At 36.2% G+C, this 10,442-nt stretch overlaps 1 pseudogene; it reads right to left on the bottom strand.

The window, feature by feature from the left end:
• Positions 1 to 4,651: 4,651 nt before the first annotated feature.
• LOC127182379 (tripartite motif-containing protein 16-like protein) lies at positions 4,652 to 10,442 on the bottom strand (annotated as a pseudogene).

Below are 10,442 nucleotides of genomic sequence, written 5' to 3'. Positions count from 1 at the left end.
CATCCTTTTGTACTTACTTAAACAATATATTTTTTTACAAAATTTGCTTTAGTCCTGTTTGTTTTTCTAAATACATTTGTCCACAACAAGCTTTCACTTTCACTTTTTCTTTCTTCAGATGAACATAAACACACATTTTTAGAAAAATTGTACATCTTTACAATTTAATGCAATATAATATAATTATATTGCATTCAAAGCAGCCAGTGTGATGGTAATCCATGATTTTAAACATAAACCATTCTGTCACACAATGAGAGGGACATTGTCAAAGCCATGCACAGACATTTTAATAGGACCAGTTCTGAATATACAGTCCCCACTTGAATCTAACATATCATGATATACACGCATGCACACACAACTATAATTATAGTTGTAGTTGCAAGCGTTTATTTAATTTTTACTTTTGTGATTTGATAATAATCTTTTCTACTTTGTTTTAATTTACTGTTGAGCCCTAGTGGTCAAATGCATAAAAAATAAATGAGGATATAGAATAACTGATTAGATTTTAATGCACTCACCACTTTATGTGGAAACAATAGTAATTATCATAATGGGAGTATTGTAGAAGACAAAACAGACAATAATGGATTTGTATATTTAAATGGTGACAGAGATAAAAGTATAGATATTGTGCATAGAAGTGGATTAACTAGATTTACCATTAGTATCTGAAGACTGTTGAAGTCATTTTACCACTGCATGGTAGAAAGTATATTAGCATACTGCATCACAGTCTGGTATGTAAATTGTTCAGTGGTTAAAAGAGCTGCACTGCTAAGGGTTATTAAAATTTCACAAAAAGATTATCGGACTTCCATTGCCCCCCATTGAGGACATATACAGGCTACGCTGTCATAGCAGAGCCTGTATTATAATCAAGGACAAAACTCACCTTTTCACAATTTGTTTGCACTACTGTCATCTAGAAGACGCTATACAGAGCTCTAAAGACTCACACCTCCAGATTCAAAAACAGCTTTTACCCAACAGCCACATGTAAAATGAATTCTTTCCTCTCTGTTTTTCTTTCTTTATAGCTACTCTTACAATTCTGAAAGGATGGATTGTGCCATAGTACTGCAATGAAATGCACAAGTTACTTTAAAGGAAAAGTCTACTTTCAGAACAAAAATTTACAGATAATGTACTTACCCCCTTGTCATTTTCTTGTCTTTTTTTCTTTAGCCGTAAAGAAGTTATGTTTTTTGAGTTAAACATTTCAGGATTTTTATTCATATAATGGACTGATATAGTGCCCCGATTTTGAACTTCCAAAATGCAGTTTAAATGCGGCTTCAAATAATCCCAAATGCGGTTGTAAATGATCCCAGCCGAGTTGTACAGCCAAAACTGGGGCACCATACCAGTCCATTATATGGAGTAAAATCCTGAAATGTTTCCTTCCAAAAACATAATTGCTTTATGGCTGAAGAAAGAAAGACATGAACATCTTGGATGACCAGGCGGTGAGTACATTATCTAATTTTTGTTCTGGAAGTGGACTTCTCCTTTAACATTGTTTTTTACTTACTTATTTATTTATTAGGACTAATTCATCTAATCTTTTATGTATGCTTACTTATTTATGTGTGGTTTTATGACTGTGAATGTAAAAGAATATAGTTGCATTTCTATGAAAGATATGAAATTCCATTGTATGTTACATGCAATGACAATAAAGGTATTCTATTCTATTCTATTCTATTCTATTCTATTCTATTCTATTCAGGTTTCAACTGCTATTGGATGACATAGTTGTGTTTGGTGACTCTGTTGCCAGTCATGGTGTTAATTTCAAAATTGCTGCACAAACTGCACCTACATGAGAAGAAATGTGTATTCCTTCAGAAGAAATGTGCATTCCTGGAACATACATAGGACAATCAGTAAAAGTGTCCCCCCCCCTAAAAAAAAGTAAAAGCCCTTTTTTTAACATCTCTCTTGTAAAAATATATATGTTTCTTAATTGACGTGGTCATCCTCCAAAAGTAGGGTGTTCTTGGCCATCTGAATGACAAATATAAAACTATTAAAAAAAACAACAACGAAACAATCCTAGTGAAAAGAGGGACTAAAATGCTGCTAATATAAAAAAAAATCTATCACATAGTTCTAAATAAACTATAGTATCTTCTAACATTTGTTGGTCACAGGGTTGACAAAAATACCAGAAAATGAAAAATATTACCAGAGGTAGAAAAAAGTCATTAAATAATAATTTGCATAGCCTGAGTGTCACAGTGGGTGGAGCACGAAGAATGCAGGAGACTCATACTTTACTTTCTCAATATTTACTAAAGAAATCGCAGGGGAATACAACTTAGGAAAATACAGAAACATAGACAGACGTTCACAGACGTAAGACTGAACAGAGAACCTAGGGGCAAACAGGAACTAATATACAGTGGATAATTAACAAATGCAGGTGCAGCGAATAATGAACTAACTAAACAAGATCAGGAAACAGACCATATAAGGAAACTCTGGAACTAAAGGGGGAAAAACACGGAAAGTCCACAACACTGACACTGCGATGGCACAATAGAATTTCTTGTCATTTTGATGTGCCCTTATTTCATGGATATTTAAAAAATGTTGATTAAATTCTATTTGAGTTTAATTTGATTAAACTTTCAAAAATTTTCAAGTGGGAAAGGCACCAATTTCATGAATGACACTAATGCATTGTTTGCATACTGTGAAATGTAATGGATTAAACTAGATAAGAACTGGATTAAGCAGAGTATCCTGTTTTATGACTGTACAGGTGTAATTGATTAATTTTGGGGGAGTTGTGTTCACTTAAATACACTGTTGATTGGGAAATGCCCACTAGGAAGAATTGTTGTTTATGTGTGCATTGCCTAGGTGTGATCTCATCTGATATATGTCGACTACACAACAGTAAAGAGATTAGGCTCATTTGAGATGCGCCTCGCCTTGCCCGAAAAGCAGGCGAGAGTAGGCGGCTGCAGTGAGGGGAGGAGTGAAATAAGTGCAGTCAAGACGGACAGTTCTGACCTCTCGAAGTAGAACAGATACCTACAGCATCACACTCACCTGCTGTGTTGCTGATAAACATGATATAATTTCAGCTCCGTTGTTTTTATTTGAAAATAAATATGATGAACAAGACACTCGACGTGCTTGCTGTTTATTTCCATACAAAAGGCATATTTATCATCAATTTATACTTTAATACAAACGTGTATTTTAGATTTTTATAGAAATATGACCACAATTGTATATCTCTCACAGAGATCACACTGGCATAGTGTTTGGGAATATTCATGCATACAATTTAAACACATAATCACATTATATTTGATTAAAAAAGAATACATTTTAGAAGAGAGCGCAGGAAGGGTGCGTTGAGGGATCGAGCGCCACCAAAATGGACGAGCTGCTGGACCCACGGTCCAGAAGTGAACCATACCCAGACAGCTGTGGGCTAGGATACTGGGCCGATTTACCTGCCCCAGAAAGTGCCGTGGCCAAGGTGGACTAAGCTGCTAAAAGAAAAGCCGGAGTCAACCCCTTACTTGGACCCTTCCCTTATGAACACCTCCCCTCCTTCACGGAACCCCCAGCACGACGAGGACACCAGATCCCCTGTTTATTTTGGACACTTTTATTTACCCCTTTTTGGAAACTTTTGGTTATTTTATGTTCAATAAAAGCCCACTGTGTTTGTCATTTTGGGCCTCCTGCCACACGAGTCATCCAGTAAGGAGTCATCCAGAAGCTCAGACAGTCAGTATTTCACAATGTATAGTCAGCCCTAGTGTGGACTAAACATTAGTCCAATGCTATGTTATAAATTCAAATTTAAGTATAGGCCTACAAGCTAAATTAAAAATAAGAAATTGCTCTGTAAGGGCCAGATTTACTAACAGCTTGCATCAGTGCAAACTGTCTTTTGGTGTTAAAATAGTACTGTCAGTATTTATTAAAGATGCGCAGTGTAGAGTTTAAAAGGTGCTGAAAAGGCGTGGACACAGTTATTTTTGCACCTGACCTGAAAATGGAAATGATCTGGCTGCATCTGTGTTCTTTAATATGCATCTTGTCAGTTAAATCACACACAGAATTTCTCCCTCCCATCGGCGTTTTTATGGAATTGCACTCTAACACTAATTTGCCATGTTTAGTAAATCTGGCCCTAAGGGGTTATTGTCCCGCAGAACCCATCAGGTGTATTCATCAGTGATGGATGCACATTTGCTGCAGTATTCCCAAATTCCAAAAATCTAAGTGACTTCCTTATCATATATGTGTATTCTCAGCAGAATCAACTGGTATTTAGCTCCTAACTGGGTAAAGAATCTGTGCAGTAATTATTTGTGTGTGTGTGTGCATGTTTAACAAGCAGTATAAGTGACCTCAAGGATTGTCATCAAAAAGGGTTTGAGTGAAGCATTTATAGGGAAGAGCAAAGTGAAAAAATTATTTGCATTATATAGCCTATAATGCAGCAATCAAGCACTGTTTTCTTTTATTTTATATTTGACTGGGTATAATTAGGTAATATGTATATTTCATATTGTACAGAGTTCAAACATGCATACAGATCAGGACTTTATTAAAAATGGATAAGCACATTCAACACAATGTCTAATCTCTGTTCAGAAAACAAGAGTCTTTTTTATTTGGTGGAGATATTTTTATACAAAAATGTAAAAATTTAACAAACAAGAAAAGCATGAAACACATTTTTCATCTGTTTTTGATCTTATTTATCTAGACGTGATATCATACCATGAGTATATGTCATCACTGAGCAACAAATCCCACTGAATATTTTTAGCAGATTACTACATTATTTGCAGAATCCCTGGGACTGCATTTCTGTATCACACATTTTAACTGTTGAAACTTCAACCAATCCAAACAATGATTTTAATCTTATATTAAAGTTATCTGGAAAAAGAAACCTAAACCCAGGATAGAGAGGCTGAGTGAATGTGGTCTGAACTGTGTGGATGAGGGTCATTGTGTCAGAGACACTGTAGAAGGAAAGAGTTCCTGCACTGTGATCCACAAACACTCCTATTCTAGAAGAGCTGCTCACTACAGAGAGTTCAATCTGTCTGTTGTTGTGCCAGAATGAGAAACCTGAGGGAGAGCAGACTAAGCTCCAGGACTGATCATTATATCCAAATCCACACTCATCACCCCACCCCTTCCTGCTGATGCTTTTATATGCCACTGATATACACACAAGACAAAGCCCACTCCACTCCACCCCCCAGTAACAGCGTCCACACACACTCTCTCTACACAGCGCCTGAAGATATCTATTAAATCTGTCTGGATGATCTGGATACTGCTGGTCTGTGTTGGTGTTGGTCATCATTGTGTTTCCCTCAGACAAACAGAGGCACTGATGTGTTGTGTTTGGATCCAGAGTGAACTGATGGAAATCTAATGGAGACAAAACATATTATCAATACTAATAAATCATGACATCTTAACTTCAGTTATTAATGCAGCACATTACCTGGACCTTTGTTTTTAGTATTAAAAAAAAGAAAGAAAGATATTTATGCAACTGTACTGAATTTTTAGGACCAAGTAATTGTCTTTTTCATGTTCCCCCACAGTGTATTTGATATTTACTTATAACCAATTAAACAGTTTGCTCAGCAACTTACACTGTATGAAGTCATTTCTGCATTCATATTCTGGGATGGGAACAATGTTGATGCATCCCACTGTGAAAACAACAGATATCTTTAGTGTAAAAGAATTTCGGTAACACTTTCTATGAAGCCCCCATTATAATGAATGCATAATGCATTATAAAAAAACTTATAATATGTTAAATCATCTCATGAATAATCATAACAACAATTATAATACATTATAATACTTGAGTATTTGAGGTTATAACTTTTAAGATTAAGATTATTTATAACACACAATGGACAGCATATAAAATCTACTTAATTTATAATGGATTATATCATATTAAATTCATTTTTTACATTATATTATGTTTTATTTTGATGGTCCCCCTAGTCTATTGACAATAAGTAATTTTCCAACTACATGTCAACTAACACTCCTTAGAACAGTGGTCCCTAACCACGTTCCTGGAGGCCCCCCAACTCTGCATGTTTTCCATGTCTCCTTAATCAAACACACCTGATTCAGATAATAGAGACTCCAAGACCTGAAATGGGTGTGTCAGACAAAGGAGATGCAAAATGTGCAGTGTTGGGGGGCCTCCAGGAACGTGGTTGGGAACCACTGCCTTAGAGTATTACTAGACTTAGGTTAAGGTTAGGCTAGGTAGCAGGTTCACATACTTGCAAAGTTACTTAGAATCAGTTTGTCTTTTGGGGAACCATCAAAATACAGTGTTAGCATATATTTAGCATACTACTAATAATAATAACTGCTAGCTGACATGCAGTACCATCGAAATAATCAAACTGATAATACAAATGTCATATTACACATTCATCTGATCTGATACCTGATCTTATGGCTCTTTGAGAAATATTATTATTATTACTTATAAGTGGTCTTTGTATGCTTTAAGTAAAGTGACATGCGTAACATGGCAAGATATGAGACTTATAATATGTTATAACTTTGAGGACTCTTAAAAGCTATAACCACAAATAAGTAAAAAAAATTATAATACATTAAAACTGTTCTTATGAATACTCATGAGATGATACAACATACTATAAGGTTTTTTATAATACATTATGCATTCGTTATAATGCCTTAAGAATACCCTTATAATTTATTATAAATACGGGGTTCATAGAAAGTGTTACCAGAATTTCATATTAAAGTTATTCTACCAAACTGGTTTAAACAATGATAGAGATTTAATTTCAGTCCTTTTTTGTTTGCAAAGTTACATAAAATAAAAAATAAGTACACTTTGCCCTCAAAAGACAACCCAGGAAATTTTCGGAGTCTCTGAACGATGTAAATGTGGAAATAACCATCCTTAGCTCTGTTGTGACAAACCAGTCCCTCAGCCAATTGTGCACCATGATGTGCTTCAGTGTCAGTATACTGAAACTGCACTTCTGCAGAGTGTAGATGCAGTGCTTCATACTGTTTGCCAGCTGTAAAAGTCAGACTTTTTTTGGAAATGGCCAATGTCATGGGAAGCACTCAGCTGAAACAAGGCAGACTGCTTTGAAATAGGATGGTATACCCCTTTTTCATGGTTCAAAGAACCCAAGATAACACATCTGGTAAAATCCCCTGGTAAAATTCACATTCCAGTGGGCTAAATGTCATGTTATTGGGGTAACTTGAACTCTGCAGCCTTGGCAACACTGCCAGTACTTTACCTTGACCAGATAGCTTTTCAGTCTCCTCTTTGCAAATATTCTCAAGTTTCTGTCTCAGATGAAGGATAGATTTTCCTACATCATCAAATGAACCGTCAGTGATACTGGGAATGTCTGGAGATCCAGGAGGGACTGAGAGAGATGAGAAACTCTACAAAGACAAAGAATCTGAAAATAAATATTTCACTGATAATAAGTACTGCTAATAAAAATTAATAAAATCAGTAAAAGCTGTCATGGTGTTACCTGGAGGAAATGGATGTGATCATGTGTGTTTGAAAGCTGCTCCAGCTCAGAGTTTCTCCTCCTCAGTTCATCAATCTCCTGCTTCAGTTTCTCCAAGAGTTCTTCAGCTTGACTCACTACAATCTTTTCCTGATCTCTGATCATCTGTGTGACCTCAGAGCGTCTTCTCTCAATGGAGCTGATGAGCTCATTAAAGATCCTCTCACTGTCCTCCACTGCTGTCTGTGCAGAGCGCTGTAGGACAAACATTACAATCAGTTCTTACTGCTGCTCACACAGTCTGCTGTGCTTCAGTGGAACTGAAAATCAATTTGTGTGTCACCCAAGTGTTTCTATAGGATAAAAAATGACAATCAATCACAGAAATATGAGTGAAACTGAAAGTAGCAAAATGTTTTTGAGTGACTCCTGCCATTGTATTTTCAAATTAATGGATGGATTGCATTTTTAACCATGATAAAAATGATTTTTTTTCACTAGTTACAAATTGCTTTTATTCCTCTATCACTGCCTTTTAAACATGTTAATCTAGGGTGACCATATTTCAGTTTGTAAAAAGAGGACAGTGGGGGCAGATGCGTGGGTGTGATATTTGATTTTTTCCCATATTTAAACTCAAAATATTTCATTTCCATACCTTAAATATATATTTTTACGTCACCCTTGTGCAGATTAATCATAAACACAGCTAAAATGCTTCCTACTAGTGGCCATCACAAAACTTAACATCTTGCACAGTTTTATCACAGGTAAAATGCAAAATGTTTTGATACAAGTATTTCAGTCAAATGTAATTTATGCAATACTTCAAACATTTAATCCACGGGAGAAAATCAACCCTTCGCAACAGTTTAAACGCAGCCCAATTCCGTGCAAAAACTGCATCCAACACAAGCTGCAGGAATCAGACCCACGATTGGACCGGTCATGGGTCAAGACAAGAGTAAGGAGAGATGACTGACAAATCATGCTGGAGGATTTGCTGCTCAGCAGATAATGTGTAATTTAATTAATTAAAAAATATATTAAATTAGAATGATTGCGTGAGCATGTGGTAATGGCCCGAAATTCAGCGGGAGTGGGATCAAGAAAACAGTCTCTCGTGAGGCTTTCCCTACAAACACAGAACGTTCCCTGCAGGTGATTTTTAAGTTTTATTTTTATAACCTACAGAGAACGTTCCCAGAACATACCCTGCAGGTTATTTTTAGTTGTCATAACAATGTAAACTAATTAAAACTTTGCAGATGTTTCTGAATATTCTAATGCTGAAATGTATATTTTTTTCATCATAAACAATTAAGAATTTCATGTCTAAAATAATTAAGCTTTTAATAAAGTGTAGACATCAAAGTGATCAGTTCTCATTGTAATGATAATTTAATTCAATTTTTATAGCTAAAATTAAGCCAAGGTTAGGCGTAGTCAGAAAATAATATCATAAACACTGGGTTTGTTTGTGTATTTCTGTACTGCGCGCCTCTGATCTGCACGCACAGATTTTGTGAATCAAATTCACATTTTTAAAAATCCAATATTTTGTTGTTATTTGGTGCTTTAATAAACATAAAATATGTACTTCTAATCTTACATATAAACAAATAAGACAAATCTAACATATTAAAGGATAATTCAATCTCATTTAATGCTCCTTATAATGGTTAAATGTGCTCTGATTATCTGTAATGATTAGAGTTTAAAAGAAGACATGGTGTGTAGTACTGATTATTGAGGTCCACATCTGTCCGTGTTCCATGCCGCTTACTGCGGGATGCGGGAATGCTGACGTATACAGCAGCAGTATCGGAGTGAAGAGGTTAGGAGAACGTTCTGGGAACCTTCAGAGAACTTTCAGGGAACCTTCTAGGAACATAAATAGTACGTTTCCTATTGGTTAGCCAGGAAAGTTTTCTTAATGTAATTAGAACGTTCCTCAACCTACAGGGAATGTTCTATTTACTTTAAGAAAACTTTCCTGGCTAACCAACAGGGAATGTTCTTGGGAACGTTCTGGGAATCAAAAAAATAACGTTTCCAGAATGTTCTGGGAACCAAAAATTGTTAGCTGGGTTAATACAAAAACACACACAATGAATGGCGCCTGTAGAAAGCAGAAACCGAATCCCGGAAATTTTGGGCGATTTATAAATCACGACCGGACGTACGGTCACCCTATAGTTAATTAATTAAAAGTAATGCTTTAATCCTCATTCAGTGATATCAGGAATAAGTTACCATGACAAAGATTTAGCACACCAGTGTCTTTCAGTCCGCACCTGTTTCTCGGCCCTCCCTGCTGCAGTTGACACAGTGCTGTGATTTTTATGTTCATCCACCATACAGAGCAAACAGACACAACGCTGGTCAGTGCGGCAGTAAATGTCCAGCAGTTTTTCATGTTTACGGCAGATCATCTCCTTAAGTCGTCCAGTGTCGTCTATAAGATCGTGTCTCTTTCCTTTGAAAAAAATCTCATGTTGTTCAAGGTGATTTTGTCAATAAGAATTCAGACACACCAGACAGGACTTGACAGCTTTTTGTTTTGTTTCAGTACAGACGTCACACTCCACATCTTCAATTTGCAGTTCAGTCTTCTTCAATTCCTCCACCACTTCAGCCAGTATGATGTTTTTACCTAAAACAGGTCTTGGACTGAAGGTCTGTCTGCACTGAGGGCAGCTGTAGACTCTCTTCTCATCCTCTTGAGTCCAGTGGTTTGTAATGCAGCTCTTACAGTAGCTGTGTCCACAGGGAATAGTCACTGGATCCTTCAGTAGATCCAGACACACTGGACAGCTGAATTGCTCTGCTGAAAAACTTGCTTCAGCCATTTTATTGCATTACACAACACAGACAAAACACAGC

This window comes from Labeo rohita, chromosome 19 (assembly GCF_022985175.1).
Source record: "Labeo rohita strain BAU-BD-2019 chromosome 19, IGBB_LRoh.1.0, whole genome shotgun sequence".
Taxonomy (NCBI): domain Eukaryota; kingdom Metazoa; phylum Chordata; class Actinopteri; order Cypriniformes; family Cyprinidae; genus Labeo; species Labeo rohita.
The sequence above is the reverse complement of the archived record's forward strand: the minus strand, read 5'-3'. Positions and strand labels throughout refer to the sequence as shown.